Source organism: Quercus lobata, chromosome 10 (assembly GCF_001633185.2).
Source record: "Quercus lobata isolate SW786 chromosome 10, ValleyOak3.0 Primary Assembly, whole genome shotgun sequence".
In the NCBI taxonomy this organism is placed as follows: Eukaryota; Viridiplantae; Streptophyta; class Magnoliopsida; order Fagales; family Fagaceae; genus Quercus; species Quercus lobata.
The window spans coordinates 52,230,634-52,249,820 of NC_044913.1; the positions used below are offsets into that span (position 1 = coordinate 52,230,634).

Genomic DNA, 19,187 nt, shown 5'->3' on the forward strand with positions numbered 1-19,187 from the left:
GAGTAATAGATTATTATCGAAATTCCATGGACCATTACGCTCAACCCATTCCATCTGGTATTTGGAGTTAAATTTGAACTGAAGAATACCATACCCAACATCTACAATCCTTAAATCCTGACCCATCTTCCAAGCAGATCGTAAGGTACTCTTCAAAGCTCGCATGTTCTGGTGCCGATCTGCTAGAAGCCAACCAAATAAGCTCAAAGCACACTCTTCTAGTAAATCTGATCTGCTGGTGTTTGAAATGGAGATGCTTTCTTCTTCTTCTTTAGTTAGTTGAAGATGCTGAATTCCGTTGATGATTGATTGATCCATATCCATGGGGGTTATTCAAGCCCTAAGGCTTAGAAAACCCAGCGATGACCCGTAGTGGTGAAGGGAGAAAAACTCAAACTATGCGAGAGAAAAGGACTTGTGCAAGGCGGGAGAAACAGAGCTCCTACGAAGGGAGAGAAAAAAGTATGAATTTCTTCTATAGACTATAGTCAACAAAAAAAAAAAAAAAAAAAAAAACCTAATAGAGCAACAAGACAACCATGCATTTTCTTTTTTTTCAAGAGTGGAAAGCATATGACAGATTGCAATAAAGTCTTGATGTTTGAGACAAGGTTGGTGTTGGGTGCAAAGCACCGTGTGGGTCTAGCCCACATGCCTTGTCAAGAGCTCATTTAATCAGCATGTCACTCTTGTCTTATGAGAAGAACTTCTCTCAATGAGAAGTGATCCAAAGCGTTCCTCAAAAAAAAAAAAAAAGTGATCCAAAGCGTGTTGGAAACGCTGAAGAAAAAAGAAAAGAAAGAAGCAAAGGCCATTCGGCGGGAGAGCTAAAAGAAAAAAGAAACTGGCTGAAGCAAAGCAAGGCAACTAAGCTGTATTTATTGTGATTTGATGTAAAAAGTGTGAAAGGAAGAAAAGAAGAAAAATATGAATAAATAAAAGGAGAGGTCATTCGGTCAGTCAGTAAAAGAAGAGTGAAAAGAAATCCTAGTAAGTGAGATCGAGAACATTGCAGTTTTGGAGAAATGTGTGAGTAAGAGCAAATAAAAGAAAAGAGAAAAATATAGAGAATAAGAAAAAATTGTGAAAGATACACAGTAAAAAAGAGAGTGAATGAAAAGAAAAAGAGATTTTTTTTTTTTTTACTTAAACTGTATTTTTAAATGTTATAATCTCTATTTAATATAGTGAAATTATTTAAATTTTGTCCGGTGATTTTTTCCTTCAAGGAGAAAGAGTTTCCACGTAAATCTTTGTATTTTTGTGTGATTGTGCTTTCACTGTACTTGCTGAAATTTATTCACAGTTATATAGAATTTTTCCCAACAAGTGGTATCAGAGCGTAGGTTCGATTGGGAGCAATGGCCGGAGAAGAAGAAAAGACATTAGGAATCAAGAAGTTTAACGGCACAAACTTTGGCTATTGGAAGATGTAGATCGAAGATTATCTGTATGGGAAGAAATTACATCTTCCTCTTTTAGGGAAAAAAACCAAATAGTATAGGAGAAGAAGAAGAATGAAGTCTTCTTTATAGATAGGTGCCAGGAGTTATATGATTAGATATGACAAGATCAGTTGCACACAACGTTGTAAAGGAGAAGACCACTGTGGATCTGATGAAGGCTTTGTCTTGTATGTATGAAAAGCCTTCGGTTAACAAAAAGGTGTATCTGATGAAGAAGTTGTTTAATCTGAAGATGGTGGAATGTACTCCTGTGATGAGAAAGAGAAAGAGAAATTTTGAAGAATCCAAATTCAACCTTGATGAGAAAGAGAAAGATTGAGTCATTGCATTTTGTTAATTTTGACCTTTATAAAGTGTTAAGACATATGTGATTCACTTGTTAGGAACATATGTCACTATTTTATGTAATTGGCTAATCCTTTGACAAAATGCACTTTACTTGTATTTAGGTAGATCTAAGATGTGTTTAATACTTCAAGAAACCTCGTTTCAAGTTCAAGTGTTAAAGTCATGAAAATTTGTCCAAGATTCAAGTGCATAAAGTGTTGTTCATTAAAACTTGACAGCTAGCCATCTATCGAACCTTGAAGAGCTGTTCTAGCCCGTGGCTCGACAGCAGCTCAACAGATAGACATCTGTTGAGGTTTATGAAAAACAAAGTTTCAAGTCTGTTTTGACTCCAATCCATGATTGTATGTTTGGACTTTCTTTTCTCACAACCCTAGACATATAAAATGATTATTTTAAGGGCCGTCAAAGGTGGAGAAAGTTGCACAAGTGTTGAGCAAAGTTTGTTCAAGCAAATTGTAATCGGAAACAGAATTTTCCCTAGTTCATCTTTTTTGTAAAGAAGCTGCTGTGTTTGTGTACTGTAGGATTTTGTATCAAGGAGCTTCTCGACCTTTATCGTGTGATAAATTGAAGAACTTTGCAACCAACAACCTTTTCTAGTTGGTGATTGAAGTTGCGTACTGGGATCCACGCAATTGGTTAGTCACGTACTAGGAGCCGTGCATTACAAGGAGAGATTGTCACTACAGAACAAGTCCAATTGGGTATTGGGGTAAGGGTTCAACTGTAGTTGGTAAAAGGTACTGGGATTCCTTTACTTGTAACCGCTTGTTTTGATAATAATGGATTCTCGGGAGTGGTGACTTTAAAATCATTCGGTGGGGTTTTTGCCGTGTTGGTTTTCCCCATTCTTTAACAAATCACCGTGCTAATTTATTTTCTATTGCACTTAGTTTATTGGTGATTTGTTTGTGCTAACACGCGTTTGTATGTTAATTTGATTAATTAATAAACTTGACTAATTAATCAATTAATTTATCACAAGGGGTCAATTAGTTTTTGGCCTATCATAAAGATTGAAAAAGAATAGGTTAGATTCTTTTTTTGTTAATATTGAGATTTATGTTAGAATGATAACATTTACCATTGGTTAACTTTGAATATATATTTACTATTGGTTAACTTTGAATATATATAAATATTAATTGATATAAATCGAAAAATAATATTTCAGATACATGTTGGACATGCAAGTTGGAGACACAATAGAATTTGCAAATATGTAAGTCTAAATAAGCATAAAGATGTGCCAAAGAATCAAATGCAAGGCACAAAAACAAGGGAGACAAAGAGAGAAAAAAGTACTTGTAACGCAACTTTCCAATATGGAAGAAGAGGTAAGAATGATAGAAAAATGTTATTTGTTTAATCAAAATTTGATAGGTTTCTCACTATTGTTTTGTATATATAATTTTTATGTGTAGATATATGTGTGTGTATAGTTTTTTTCTAAACAAAAAATGAGTAGAGAGGAACAACTTGAGTTGACGTCTTCCATCTCAAATTTTATTAAATGTTTCAAGTAATTTAAAATAAATAAAATATTTTGATTATATATCACAATTTTATGTTTTAATATGTAAAATTTATATACTACACACCATGTATACACAAAGTGACTCAATATATTTATGCACACATGTTGCGAAATTAATTTGTTTTTAATGTGTGACTCATAAATTATTAATAAAGTTTCAACTTTCAACATATATAATATTTAATTAAGCCGTGCATCGCACGGACTTAATACTAGTCTATATATATATATAAAACCGAAGCTTTTGGAGCTCCTACATTTTTCCACATCAGCATTATTTAAAAAAAAAAGATTATTAAAAAAAAAAAGTAAAACCCTTTTCTGACCCAATAACTATTTCTCCAAAAACAAACCCTATAAAACCTATTTCTCTCCTTCAAACGCAAACATATCTCTCTCTGTCGTTCCCCCCACTCCTCTTCTACATGTGGCTCTGCTACCCCAGACAGATGCTATTCTACAAAAAAAACAGAACCGCCGCATCCAAAAAAAAAAAACACAGAGCCGCGAAACGCCGAGACAGAGATAGCAATTTGATTTTGAGGGTCCTTCACCATTCTCTTTGATTTTCGGGTTGTGGCCTACTTCCTCTCAAAAGGTAATTCTCCTCCGCCCATAAACACCGCTGCTGATGGGTTCCTACTCTTTCTCTGATAAAAAAAATTCCTCCACCGATGGGTTCCCATTCTTTCTTTGATTTTTTGTTATACGTTTCCAAAATTTATAATTTCAGTTGGCTTTGGTTCTAGATTTAAATTCAGAAATTAGGGCTTAGAAAATAGGATTCTGATGTGATTGATTAAATGTTTTCGTTTATATATATATATATATATTTTTTTTTTTAATTCATCTCTTTGGATTTAAATCATTCAGTTTCTTTGCAGAGATGAAGTGGAATACTCTAATTTCATCACAGCAAAGGTATTAATTTCTTTTTCTAATATTCTCTTCAATTATGGTTTGTTGTCAAGTTAGGAATTTTAGTTCATACCCTCGCAAATTGTCTTTTGGAACAAATCGATCTTCCTTTTATTCAAAACATACAAAGTCTTCCATATGTTATTCAAAATCCAATTTTGTTTGACAAATTCACCAACTTTCTTGCTTTTTCTCTCTGTAATTCTCTCTTTCTCATGTTTTTGCTGGTATAATGGTTGAGAGAATGATGTAAGAATCGGTATCCTTTGTGAAAATAAGCCAACCCTAAGTGTTCGACAAAATGACCCAGAGAAATTAGAATCAATGAAAATTAAAGGTTTGGTAAAAATTTTATGTCTGTTTTGTTAAAATCCTCCCCATCACCCTAAGTGTTTGACAGAATGTCTCAATGAAATTGAAATCTTTATTTTTCTTACCATGTTGTAATAATGAAATTCATTCTCATTTAAAGTTGCTGCAAAATATGTTTGTATGGCATTGTTACCGTATTGTTGGAATTAGAGATAAGTCAGACTTCATCTATTTGTTTTTTTCATACTCTATTCCTGTTTTATGGAGGACTTTTGGATTGAACTTTCAGCTTTAGCTCATGATTTTTGTAGCAATCATCAAATGTTTTTTTTATAGCCCAACTTAATAGGTGTCTCTTTTCTTATCTTTGGGTTGCTACTAACGGCTATAATAAATTTTTGGACTTGGATATGTGACTTTTTGTTAGAATAATACACTTATTGGTATTTGATGCAAGTTTCCTAAAGTTTAGGACTTTTGGATTGAACTTTCAGCTTTAGCTCATGATTTTTGTAGCAATCATCAAATGTTTTTTTTATAGCCCAATTTAATAGGTGTCTCTTTTCTTATCTTTGGGTTGCTACTGACGGCTATAATAAATTTTTGGACTTGGATATGTGACTTTTTGTTAGAATAATACACTTATTGGCATTTGATGCAAGTTTCCTAAAATTTATGTTGGTTGCAACTTGGGTTCTTATTGTTGTTAATTGTTCTGCTGATAGGTAGCACTTTGATTTTCTTGGAAGGATTGCAAAAATATGTCTTTAACTTAATGGAATTCCCCGTGGGATGTAATGATAGTGTTGGGCAGTTAGGGAAACAGCACTTTTGAAATTTAAAAGGGGTATGAACTAAAATTTAAAGAATTTTTTCTTTTAAAAATTCTGTCATACTCTACATTGTTATACTTATCCCTTTTTCATCGCAGGTGAATTTTAGTTCTTTTAAACTTAATCATGTCACTTTAATTTTCAAGTTTTGTTTCTAGGTTATCTCAAGCTTTGGTTTCATGTTTAGTCTCTATTTATTTTGTATTTTAGTTTGACCGAATCTTCTTTAATAGTAGCATCTTGATTTTTGAGGGGTTTTATTTGATTCTTTGTTTGGTTGCAGACCCCAGCTTCTTTTCCAATTTCCTCCTTCAATAACCCACAGATTATTTTCTGCTTTCTGTTATGCACAGCGAAAGACCAAATCTATATAGTTTAGAAGCTGTCTGCAAATCCCAGCAATAGCAAAGTGAAAAGGTAGAGCTATTTAAGATAGAAATTATGAGAAAATTTTACTAATGATAGAAGATTTTCTGTTGTGATTATTTAATGCAAATTGTTGGTATGGGTCGCAGGGAAAAGAAAGCTATGAGTAATGGACATAGACATGAGTTATTAAAACACTAAACAATTGTATCTTTTTGGTGGTTTGCTATTGGTAATTCTTTTCTTCACAATCATGCTATTGTTTTCTGTTTTTAATTTTTAATTTTTATAATAACAAACATTTATAACTAAGGCATTGAAATATTTTGTGCACACCATGTGTTTGAGAAAATGCCTAGCTTACTCTTGCATTAGTTTGTAGCCACTTTATGGTTTGTGCATCTTGGTTTTAATTGATACTGGTTATTGACTACTTTTTGTTATGTATCAATCATAAGTTATGATTATACAAAAAATATTCTGTTTGTACCCAACGATCGGAAAAAAATATGTTTTGCCAAGTCATTAAAGGATGAAGAAACTCTTAGATGTCAGTTCTGCTAAATAGCCAATGTACTTAATCAGTAGATTTGATTTCAATTGCCAGATTTTCAATTGATATAGAAATAATGGAAGGATGGATTGTTGTTCTTTTCAAATTTTTTTTATAATGAAAGCCTTATGGTCAAAGCGCAGTTTGTCAACGTTACTTTCAACTTTCAAGCATTCAAATTTAGATAGGTGCTTGGTAGAACTTTGTTTCTAAGGTATTTAATTCAATGCATTGAATAGTCTTTTTTCTTATTTTCTGCCAAATAATGCAGTGGCTTGGTATTCAAACTAATATTTTCAATGCTTCGTTCTTTGCTCTCTTTTTATTTTGAAATTTTTTTTCCTGGGCTGAATGAGTTGTGCTCTATTAAGGTTAGAACTGAGACATTATATAGCACTTACATCAATTCAAATGCCTACGTAAAGCTTTACATGAATCATTCTTCTTTTTTCCTTGCTTTAGCCTCTTTTTCTATTTGCTAAGATAGAGTAAATTTGTGGTTTGTTGACAGTACTTGCTACATGCAATGAGAATTACTATAGTTCACAATCGAATGAGTTTTACCATAGTTAACAAATGAGTTTTTTTTGGAACATCTGACTCCTCCTGCCAACAGTTTGAAGCCATGTCATATCATGTAAAACAATGAAGATGACAATGGGAGAGATATTTTTCAAAGATTATATTGAAATTTTATTGTTTAATAGATTGTGCTGATTTTTTTTTCCGACCCAATTCTTTTTATGTAAATAATTATATTAGAGGGTACTTGTGTTTGTTTTGTATTCTATATTTGATTGAATTGTAGTTTAGATGAGTCTTTGGGTTTGGAACAGGATATGGAGTTCATACGTAACCCATTTTGGTCCTTAATTGTATTGTGGAAAAATTTATTGCAGAGAGATGATTAGAGTCAAAATAATTATGCTGCTACGACAATTCTTATAATTCTTTTCAATTAGAGTATGAAATTGAAATTTTGAAATTTTTTTGCCTGTTCGTTGTTGGTGCTTCTAACTATTGGAAAATTTCATTTATTGTTGTTTTCGTTATCAACCTATTCTATTGCCAGGCTTACCAAAAAACACTTTTTAAAGTTTTTTTTTTCAATTTATTGGAAATATTGATTAATTCTTAAGATTTAATTCTTCATTTTATTTTAAAATTAAGTTTGATTTCTATTTTTCATTAAGTAATTTAATGTTTCATCTTTATACAAAATAGTTTTCCCGTGCATCGCACGGGTTAGCGACTAGTATATATATATAACCGAAACCTCTAAAACTCTCCTAATTTTCCACGTCAGCACAATATTTAAATAAAATTGTCATTTTATTTAAATCTTTTTGTTTAGTTCAAACTTAATAAGGAACAAAACTCTGTTTTTCTAACAAGTCCAACTTAAACTCAAACTCATCATTTTTTTTAAAATAAATTTTTTTTTTTTTTTAGTTCAAACTTAATAAGGAGTGAAACTCTATCTTACAAGTCCAACTTAAACTCAAACTCATAATTTTTTTTTAAACAAAATTATTTTGTTTAATCCAAACTTAACAAGGAGTGAAACTCTATCTCTCTAACAAATCCAACTTAAACTCAAACTCAAATATTAATAATTTTTCTTTAATATTTTTTGGCCTTTCAGAAGTTTTAATATCTGAATTTTTGAGTTATTTTTTTGCAGTATTTGAAATTATCTGACAAAATTTTTGTAAGCCATTACACGTTCAAGCAATGGTTTCTTCATCAATTTGTAACGCAAATTGAAATTATACAAGAGCAAATCATGTAATTTCTTAATCAATTTAATATTTTATAAAATTATTTTAATCTATCTCACAAATAGGTAAATTTCCATACATAATCCATATTAGCAACTAATTTCACTATAGTTAACTAGTCGTGGACTTTTCTAAGAAAAAGAAAAAACCACATATTGATGACAACATCAAATCAACCAAATTGAAGAATTATGTATATTAGTGAAAAAGTAATATAAAACAAATCTTACTGCTATAGATTTGCTCGTGTTTTATTCAAAGGAATCCATCTTTTCAATTGATTGCTCATGTAAACAAAGGTTATGATTGAATGATATAGAAGGAAAATTATGTAGAGGATTGAAGGAACATGGTACTTAAAATGGAACTACCAGAATGATGGGAAAAAGAAATTCATGTTTAGGCTGAATCTAGTTAGATTTTCTTGGAGAAAGAATTCACATGCATTCAATAATAAAGAGAAAATCTAAACCTCTATTTGAATCTCAAAGAGAAATCTGTATTTTTCTGTCACAGACACAATCAATGAATCGTCTCTCTAATTAATTAAGCCTATAGTTACCCATTAAACGCATGACAAAATTTAAGCAAATGGCTTACTAACAATGAACTTCCTAAAATTAGCACACCTATAACTAATTTTCCCAGCAAAATTTGGAGGATGCACATTGCACAATTATCCATCATAAACATATTCTGCCACTCTTGGCTTCACCACGCTACTCAGCCACCCTATGAAACTTCATACACCAGCGTGCCACATCACATGCTGCAATGTCACTTTGTGCATCCATGAATTCATTACTTTTTTTTTTTTTTTTTTTGAGAAAACATGAATTCATTACTTGATTTAAGCAAAGATATATTAAAATTATAGTTTTATTTGAGGCCAATTTAATGAAGGGAATTGGCCTGGTGGTGGCCGGTGGTGTAGATTTCTTTATAAGACGTTGGCTAGGCTGACTTTTTTTTTCTTCTTTTTGCTAGGTAACTTGAAGTTAGGAATTTTTCCAAAATCAGGGTAATATAGGAAATGATCATTTGTTTCCTGATGCATTATAGGGCCGGGTTTACATTGGAACATGGTGGCGATGATGGTGAACGTCTTGCTAAGGCCTCCCGGAGCAAACTGATTAAAGAGAGTAACAAAGACTATAAAAGAAGTGGCAGTGGTAATGAAAGTCATGAAAGCTATACTCTCTTTTGCTATTGATAATTGCACACACATTTATACACACTTAAAAAAGCAACTGAAATCATAACTTTTAAGCCACGAAAATATGAGCAAGTACTGCAGTAAAATATATGTTTGATAACATTCGATTTGATTAGGTTTACAAACCAGAGTAATATATTCAAGAGTTTTGTAACTCTGTTACACTGTCAGGTTCTTCCATGAAGGAGATTTTGATTCAAATCTCTTCTCCCCACTTATTATAATTTCATTTTAGGCCAATTCAACGAAGCAAAAAGGTGTAGTATAAATTTTTTGGCTTGGTTATGGTCAGTGGCGGAGCCAGGCTTTGACCTTAGGGGGGGCAAAATTTATAACTAATATACATGTGTTTCCACAAACAAATATATATTGTGTATGTAGCATACAACATATGCATCATATATACAAAATATTAACCAAACTTGACAATTAAATGCCAGTAATATGAATAGTAAGTGATCATTCAATATTAAAAGATCCCCTAAAATCATTGCATATTATTATATTTTGTATATTTTATTAGTTTTTTTTTTTAATATATAGCCAATAAAATAATCCCCTTATATATTTTATGGAATTTTTCATTTAATTGTTTCCAAATTTTATTGCTTAATACTTTTGAAAGGAAACTTTTTTTTTTTTGGGATGGTATTTTCATCTCTTCAATTAAGACTTTTTCTTCTTTATTTAAGTTTATTTTTTATCATTTTTTTTATAAATTTTGAACTTTAAAAAATATTAATAAAGTAAAAAAAGATATGAATATAAAATTTTGATACATGAAAAAGGAAAATTTTGGGAAGGGTCGGGGGGCAAGTGCCCCCTCTCGACCCCCCTGACTCCGCCCCTGGTTATGGTGATGTAGACTTCTCATAGGAAGGCGTTGGCGAGGCCGAGTATTACTAAGAAGGAGGCAGTGGTGGCAAAAGTTGATGAAATTGAAGATCTCGGTCGACCTGTTTACTTGACGAAATAGAGTAACCACCATGGTCACGGTGATGATGAGGAATGGAAAGGTGAGGCGGTGATGGCACTGGTACTGAATTTCTAGGTGGTGAAGTCACCGATTGTGGAACTATTCCAGAGGTAGTATGGAGATATGGTGAAGGTGTTACTGCATCTTTTGCTAAGGCCTCTGGAAGCGAACTAATGAGACTAACAATCACTATAATAGAAGTGGCAATGGCAATGAAAGTAATGGAAGCTATACTGTCTTTCGCCATTGGTAATAGCTTGTCCTTCTGAGTAGCTCTTTGTCACCCCATAAATATATTTCGTGTGGTGTGGAAATTTTACCTTTTGCGTGTGGAAACTTTGGTCAATCTTCACAAGTCATGCATTTTTGAGTGAGATACCACCTGTCTGCTCCTTTTTTCCTGAGTGTGTTAGGTTTCACAATTACTCCTTTGAAGAGTTACATGGAAATGTTTCCCACTAACAGTTTGATGAGGTAGAAATGGTTCTATCCTATAAGACTAGAGTCTTTCATCGCACTTTAGAGTAAGTGGTCTGATATTTTATTTTTCACTAATTAAGGTCACATTTCAGTGCAAGTAGTCAGCAGGGCAAATATTTAATTTTTTTTTAAAATAAAAATAAACAGATTTTAGCTTTTTCAATTGAATTTTCATTATTATTATTATTATTATTTTATAAAAGCATACATCGAAACTTAATTATGAAATTTTGCTAATAATTGTTTATTTGATAATTTTTTTGGGTAGACAAATTGTTTTCCTAATTGGTCCAATTAATCATTGCTAAGTTTTATTAATTTTTTAATTACATTTTTTGGTGTTTTGGATTGCAGGAAAGAAAAAATAGGGTTTGAGAAAGTTTGTTTAAAACTTAAATAATAATTTCCAAATTTTATATTCTTTTTAATGATTCACAAAATGTATAAATAAAATTATTAAAAAATGAATATTTTTGCTAACTTGCCATTTGAATTCCTGAGAACAATTGTATTATTTTATTTTGGTACAACAAAAATTTAATATATATATATATATATATTATTTGTGATTGTTCCTATAATAAATAAAAATATGATTATGAAATACATTACTCTTTATCAAATTAGTCTAAATTGTAAAAAATAAATTTAATGAGATCACACTAAAAAATAATTATTACGCGCAATACACGGATCTGCAATTAGTTATAAATAAAGTATGATGTCATTAAGGAAATTTCATGTTAACAACAGCAATTAAAAATTTCTTTTTGCCATTCGTTATTGCTCATCCTCCTAAGCAACTCAGGTCAACCCTAAGAATATTTTCTGTCCTGTGGAAAATTAACCTTGTGCTTGGAAACCTAGTCAATCTCAACGTTGACAAAACATGCATTTTCGTGTGTCATAGGGATGCAATTCATGATTCCCCCTCCTAGCGCTCCTCCTTCTTATTTATTTATTTATTTTTATTTTTTTATGAAAATATTTCTTGTTACTGGTTTCAAAAAGTCTAGTGACATACATTTTGCCACAACTTAGGCACGTGGCAAGTGGTCATTAGATTACTTTTCATCAAAATCTAGTTATAGATCCATGTATAAATGATGTAATTAAATTACAAGCTCATACTTTTGCATTTTATTAAAAAAAAAAAAAAAAAGCTCTTACTTTTGCAAGTTATGACACAAAATGTGTGGCTAACTGTGTTGTCATAATAGAACTCATACTAGTTTGCTAAGGTGGGACATGATGGAACTGACTTAGGTCATTGCTCTGTCCAGTGTCCACTAGATTTAATCCTTGTCCAGACATGATTTTGTGAAGTTCTACAAAATAGGAGACTTAGGGGCTGTTTGGTAGACTTGTTTAAACACATGTTTTCAGTTCTTAAACAATATTACACACATTTTCACACACTTTTTTAGCCACATGTATTTCCGTACATGTTTTCAAACACATGTACCAAACACCCCCTTCGTTTGGATACCAATGAATAATGAAAATTATTTCACTATTCAGCTTATTTTTGCTGGTGAAAATGGCCAAATACCACCATTTCATAAAATTTGTAGCAAAAAAACACTGTTTCGGAACTAAGTGGGATCTACCACTTTTCTAGTACTCAAGTTCACTAAACTCGAGTTCCAAATAGTACTTGAGTTTAGAAAACTCGAGTTCCTAGTTTCTATTCCATTGTGGCGTTGGCTGACATGGCATTTGGGCATTAAAAAATGCCACTTGTTACTTGAGTTTCCTAGACTCAAGTACTGTATTAGTGTGGTACCCAAGTCCACTAAACTCGAGTATCAATCTGTATGAGAGGCCCCAATTTCTTGAGTGCAAAAATCATGCACATTGATACTCGAGTCCACGAAACTCGAGTATTGTGTTAGCAGTACCTGAGTCCATTAAACTCGAGTATCAATCTGTATGTGAGGCCCCAATTTCTTGAGTGCAAAAATCATGCACATTGATACTTGAGTCCGTGAAACTTGAGTACTGTGTTAGCAGTACCCGAGTCCATTAAACTCGAGTATCAATTTGTATGAGAAGCCCCATTAAACTTGAGTGCAAAAATCGTGCACATTGATACTCAAGTCCGTGAAACTCAAGTCCGTGAAACTCAAGTACTGTGTTAGCAATACTCGAGTCCATTAAACTCGAGTATCAATCTGTATGGGAGGCCCCATTCTTGAGTGCAAAGAAAAAATGATTCTAAACCGATTTGCTTCTATGAAGGGAGATACTGAGGATGTAGTTTGGTCATCATGTAGAAATTAAAAAAAAAAAAAAAAATACATTTGATCTACATAGCACTTGAGCCTTTGCATAACCGTTTATAATGAGCTAAATCTTTGTGTTTTGGAATTCATATTCATGTTCTTTTCAGACAGAATAATATCAATTTCTTCATCCTTTCAGATAGGGATTACTTTTTATTGATTAAGGTAGTTGTAGGGACATTTGAGTGACGCTGAAAATTTGTACTTGAAATTGACTAATGAAATTGGTTGTACTAACAGGTTCACTGCAAATTTGAGCTTATGGACGAGACCTTATTCCTCACTGTCAACCTTATAGAGAGGTTCTTAGAGCACCAAACAGTTCTCAAAAAGAAGCTTCAATTGGTTGGGTTGACAGCCATGCTATTAGCTTTCAAATATGAGGAAGTTTCTGTCCCTATTGTGGAGGATCTTATTATGATATCAGACAAGTTTTTGTCCCTGAGAGGGAGATTGAGAGTGTGTGGGAGAGTGAGATGGTAGCAAGATTGAGAGGGAGATTGAGAAAGTGAGAGTGATGAGAGAGTAAGACTAAGTGGGAGAGAGGGAGATTCAGAGAGTGTAAGGGTGGGTAACAGGGGCCAGACTCGAGTTTAACGGACTCGGGTACCAGACTAGCATAGTACTCGAGTCCAAGAAACTCGAGTACCGAGTGGAATTTTTTAATGCCCAAATGCCATGTCAGATGGTACCACGGTGGCAGAATTAGGCAGAACTCAAGTTTACTGTAATCGAGTACCATTTGAAACTCGAGTTTGTAGAGCTCGAGTACTAGAAAAGTGGTAGATCACTAATTAGTTCCGAAACAATGCTTTTTTACTACAAATTTTGCAAAATGGTAGTATTTGACCATTTTCACTTATTTTCACTACTATTCATGGGCCCCACTGCACTTTTTGGTACTATTCATGGACCCTACTATACTATTTCAGCTAACTTTTACCTTTATTTACAGTATTTTCAGCAATAAGTTTTTTATTTTAGCAAAATAAGCGGTATCCAAATAGACTCTTAATCGCATTTTAGAGCAAAGTGTGGTTTGATATTTTCACAAAGGTCGCCTTTTAGAGCAACTAGTCAAATATTATCTTAACTTTCTCAAAAAAAAAAAAAAGTCAAATATTATCTTAAGAATTGGTTGCTTTCATTAGTTTACTAGCCGCTGACATGTGGGAGGCACAACAAATTATGAAGTGTAACATGAAATTAACCAATCAAATAGTTATAATATTAATATATATATATATATATATATATTTATATATATATTTGGTGATACGAGAGTTATGATAAGTTATTATGTGTATTTGGGCAATCTGAAACAATATATATAAAAAATATTGATTCAGCAAAAAAAAAAATATATATATAAATAAAAATATTGAATCCACTAAATTTCCACTTTTGTGAAGATCTAAGAGAGGTAATTGGTAGACATTTTTATCTCTAAATTTTATTGGAGAAGCTAATTTTCAAACTAAAACCCACAACCTATCTCTTTCGGTGAAAGTCACTTGCCATTGCACCAAGACTCGATCTCTTTATTCATTGGAACGATCTTATCAATTGATTATTTATCAAATTATTGAAATGTTATCAAGAAAGCATGATGTAAGGAAATCCAACATGTTATTAACAAAAATAAAAAATTAAAAAATTAAAAAATTAAAAAAAAATTAAATGACTAAATTTTAGTGCAATAGCTATGATAATTTATATATTTGTATCTCTCTTAACTAGGAGTGTTCACGGGTCATATTGTGTCGGGTTTGTGCTTAACCCATGCCCAACCCGATCCCATGGGGTAGAGGAGAACCAAACCTGTTGTCAACCCATAAGGAACAATAGATCAAATTCTTCACTAATGGTGGTTGGATTTAGGCAAAACTAGTACCAGCAGTGATGAAGCGGAAAAATGACGGGGAAAGAAGAGATTGGATCAAATGTGGCAAGGATTGCTTGGATTTCATCAAATTCTGCTGGATCTTTTCGGATTTGATTGAGATCTCACTAGATGTAGGCGAGATCTCTCTAGATATGGTTGGATCTCATTGGATCTAACTAGATCTTGACAAATCTTAGAGAGGCAGAAAGTAACAATGGTTCAAACGAGTTCATTTAATCGAATTTTGAAGAAGGGAACCTGCCATCGGGCCTTGTTAGATTTGCTAGGTGGGTCAATGGATAGCCCTACTCCCAACTAAGTTGCTATGAAAGAAAAAGTTTGAAACCCATAGAACGAATAGGTTGTGTAGAACTTTTTTCAGAAAGCCATAGAACTAATAGCTAAATTATAATGACTACAATATCAATGCAAAAGTAATGCTCCAATTATTTCAAAAATCTTGTAACTCAAATGGTACATCTTGGTATTTTTAATGGAAATGTTTAGAATTCAAATTGGACCCTTCATCCTCAACTATCAAATTATTAAAAAAAAAAAAAAAAAAAAAAAAAAAAAAAAAAAAACGCCTTGGCTTTAGAAGTCGTACATCCGCAAGTACAAGACACTGATCAGGTATGCAAAAGGCTTCCTCCTCCAATAAATGTAGTCAAACTTATTGTTTTTTTTTTTGGTGTGAGAAACTAGTCAAACTTATTGTTGATGTTGCTGTCACAAATACCTATACTAACTTGTCCATAGTAGCTCGGAATGCTAGTGGTAAGGTTTGGACAAATTGCAGAGACTACGTATCATTCCATATGAAAAATACACCTAACACACATACAAAAAGACACAGCACACTATACTTAATTACAAAATGTTGTAACATAGCATTACTAGGACTTTTATTCCTACGTTGAGTACATTATGAGCAAGCAATAGCATTGTAATGTGTGCGTGTGTGTTATATATGTATATATATGGAGGAGAATGTAAACAAGCACCCTCCGAATTCCTGCATTGAGTACATCATTTCTTACCTCCTTAAAAATTGGAGGGAGGAAAATCTTATTACAACAGACAGGACATATTTGGAAGGTAAACTTAGCAAGAGGATAAACAATACTTTTTGCGCCCCTCCTAACCCAACTAAATGCACAAAAATCAAAACCACGAGTAAGCTCTACACAACAATATTGTGGAGCAAATTGTGTAGTAAAATATATGTTTATTGTGGCATTCTATAATTGTGTTTGATTACATAAATGGTTGAAGTCATATATATATATATATATATTAGATTTAAAGGTCAAGAGTTAATACATAACTTTGTGGTTTAGTGGTACCACCCAATTTTCCTCGTAGGAAGATTTGAGTTTGAATCCCCTTCCCTCATTAATGTAAACAAAAATATAGTAGACTAATTCAAGGCCAATTGAATGAAGCAAAAAAGAAAAAATAATTGTCAAAGTTTATTGGCCCGGTGGTGGTGGCGTGGATTCCTCATGTTAGAGGAGCTAGTGGTAATGCCGACTTGTACTCAATTACAAGGACGTGTGGTGGGAAAGGATATCAGTGTTTTGGTTGGTGGATGTGGCCGTGTGGGTGTTTGGGCATACCTATAGAAGCATATGGTGGCTGAATGAAAGGCTCTTTACGGGGATTTGGTGGCGGTGGTAGTCATCGTTGACATTTTGCTAAGTCCTCTGGGAGCAAGTTAATGAGACCAAACAATGACTATAAGAAAAGTACTAGCCACGGCAAAAAAAAGTCATGATTGCTATACTTTCTTTTGCCATTGGTTATAGCTTATGCTTCTAAGCAACTCTTGTCAACCTAATAAATAGTTCTTGTGTTGTGGAAAATTAACCTATAATCTTGACAAAACATGCATTTTTGCGTGTGGGATACTGCCTTTAATTTAATTTTTCTGAGTGTGTTAGGTGTATTGTTCATGACACAATTATTTCTTTGGCGAGTTAATTTGGAAATATTTCCCGTTACCTGTTTACCAAGGCAAAGAAAGGATGGTTTAGGTTTCCAAGACTTCAAGTTGTTCAATTAAGCCTTGCTAGCAAAGCAATGTTGTTGGCACTTGTTGAATAGATTTGCTTATGTGAAGGAGTTAATTGATTTCCCAGTGGACAGTGGAAAATAGATATCAATAACATTTTTATTTTTTGAATTCAACAATATATAAAGGGAAACATTTGAATACATTTTTAAATTTTTTGATATTTAATTTGAACCATGAAATCAATTTCAAATGCAGAGAATTCTAATACAAACAAAAGGCAATAGGTGGAGGGGGGGGGGCTTTGGGGTCCAAACTAAATTTTAATTATCGGTCTGCTTTAATCTTTAAGGGGTTCAAAGCTCATGTCAAACATCAAAGTCTTCTTATGTAGAAGTTACCATGGTGTTGTCACCACAGACACTACGTTTTTTAACAGGAAATTTCTATTTCTTCAACAATTTTCCAGTCTTGCTTGACTCAGTTTGCAAAAGACCTGGGACTAAGGAATGTTGTTTTTGGAAGTCATAGCAAATCTTTTATGGATGCTGTTAGAAAACACGAATCAGAATAGTGTGGTTCAACCGTGTTCAGCTTCTCTGTTCAAAATTAGAACTTGTGTAACTCTCCTGCTCGTGTCCTAGTGGAGAGAAAGGAAAAGTGAGAAGATAGTGTAGGCATAGGAAATTGAGTCTTATAAATAGATGCTGCTTTAAAGAATATGATGGCTTGTTTTATTTCACCTGTACCTTGTTCCACATGCTCAGGTAACGATTCTCCTCTTTTAAATGTAAAAGAAATATAGCTAGGCACAAATGGCAGAGGCATGAAACGTAGAAACGGCTTTGCTTATGCTCAACATATCTTTGATTTTCCACTTGAAAAGCCAAACATTTATAACTAATCATAAAAGATTTTCCCTACTCTAAAAGAAGCGTAAAGAACTACAGAGAAAAATTGAACCAGCAAATCATTGAAATCACATCACTACAAAAGAAATTATACATAATTTCCTTTCTTCTCTAGTGATACTTAATTTTGATCACATCATTGCATTGCCGTGTAGTGATGTAGCTCTTAGAGGATGAGTACTCACTCTTCTTATTCATGCATATGGGCTCATATTCCAGCACTGAAGAAGATTGTGAGCAAACAGTGTAGTAAAATATATGTTAATTGTGGCATTTGATAATTTTTGTTTGATTATAAAAACGGTTGGAGGAATATATTAGATTTACATGCCAAAAGCTAACAAGTCAAGAGTTTTGTGACTCAAAAATACTGATTCTCTCATAAAAGAGACCTCCACTTAAATCCCTATCTCTGTTTTAATAAAAAAATATATATTAGACTTATAGTTTCATTTAAAGCCATATTTTTTTAACGAAATTTATCCCTATCTCTGTTTTAAGAAAAATATATATTAGACTTATAGTTTCATTTAAAGCCATATTTTTTTTATCGAAATTTATTTATAGCCAATTGAATGAAGTGAGAAAGGGAAATATAGATTTATTGGCATAGGGTTGGTGAGGATTTCCCACAAGAATGTCTAGTTGCCAAAATCCTGGAATTTTTAACAAAGACATTTAGAGTTAAAATCCCCACTCCCTCAATTGTCAAATTATATTTATATAAAGAATGTGTTGTCGAGAATGACTTCTACTTGGAAGACGGTGGTGGTAATGGTTGTCAAATTATATTTATATAAAGAATGTGTTGTCGAGAATGACTTCTACTTGGAAGACGGTGGTGGTAATGGTGACGTTGATGATATTATGTGAATTTAGATGCAGGAGGTGGAAGTTTGCAAAACCTAAGTTAAAGAGTTGGAAAACCTTAGACAGGCCTTAAAAACATGGGGTCAACAATGGAGTTGGTGGCGATTGTGAAGGTCTACAAGAGGCAGAAAGAGCATCAATTGATACCTTTTCAATTCAACACATAAGTGACGAAATACACATATGTCCATTCGAAACATGTCATAACACCACGCTAGACTTCCAAAGAGTACTTCATTCACATAATTACTCCTAGACAAAATACTAGTACGCATTAACCTTTTGTCATAGTGACTCTATACATAACAAAGTGAAGCATACAAATATCTCAAAAGGTTTCAACTATCAAATACTTCCTCACTTTCGCCAGATATTGTAGCCAAATCATAATAGTTAGCTATGACACAAAAATGAAAGGACAACCGTTGGTCAA

At 32.8% G+C, this 19,187-nt stretch overlaps 1 long non-coding RNA gene across 2 annotated transcripts; it reads left to right on the forward strand.

The window, feature by feature from the left end:
- Window positions 1-3,756: 3,756 nt before the first annotated feature.
- On the forward strand, window positions 3,757-6,115 carry LOC115966056. Of its 2 annotated transcripts, XR_004086298.1 has the most exons (4): window positions 3,757-3,952; window positions 4,239-4,275; window positions 5,771-5,834; window positions 5,933-6,115. It is a non-coding gene; the product is annotated as an uncharacterized LOC115966056 (long non-coding RNA). The 2 variants fall into 2 exon arrangements; XR_004086299.1 differs by lacking the exon at window positions 4,239-4,275.
- The last annotated feature ends 13,072 nt before the right edge of the window (window positions 6,116-19,187 follow it).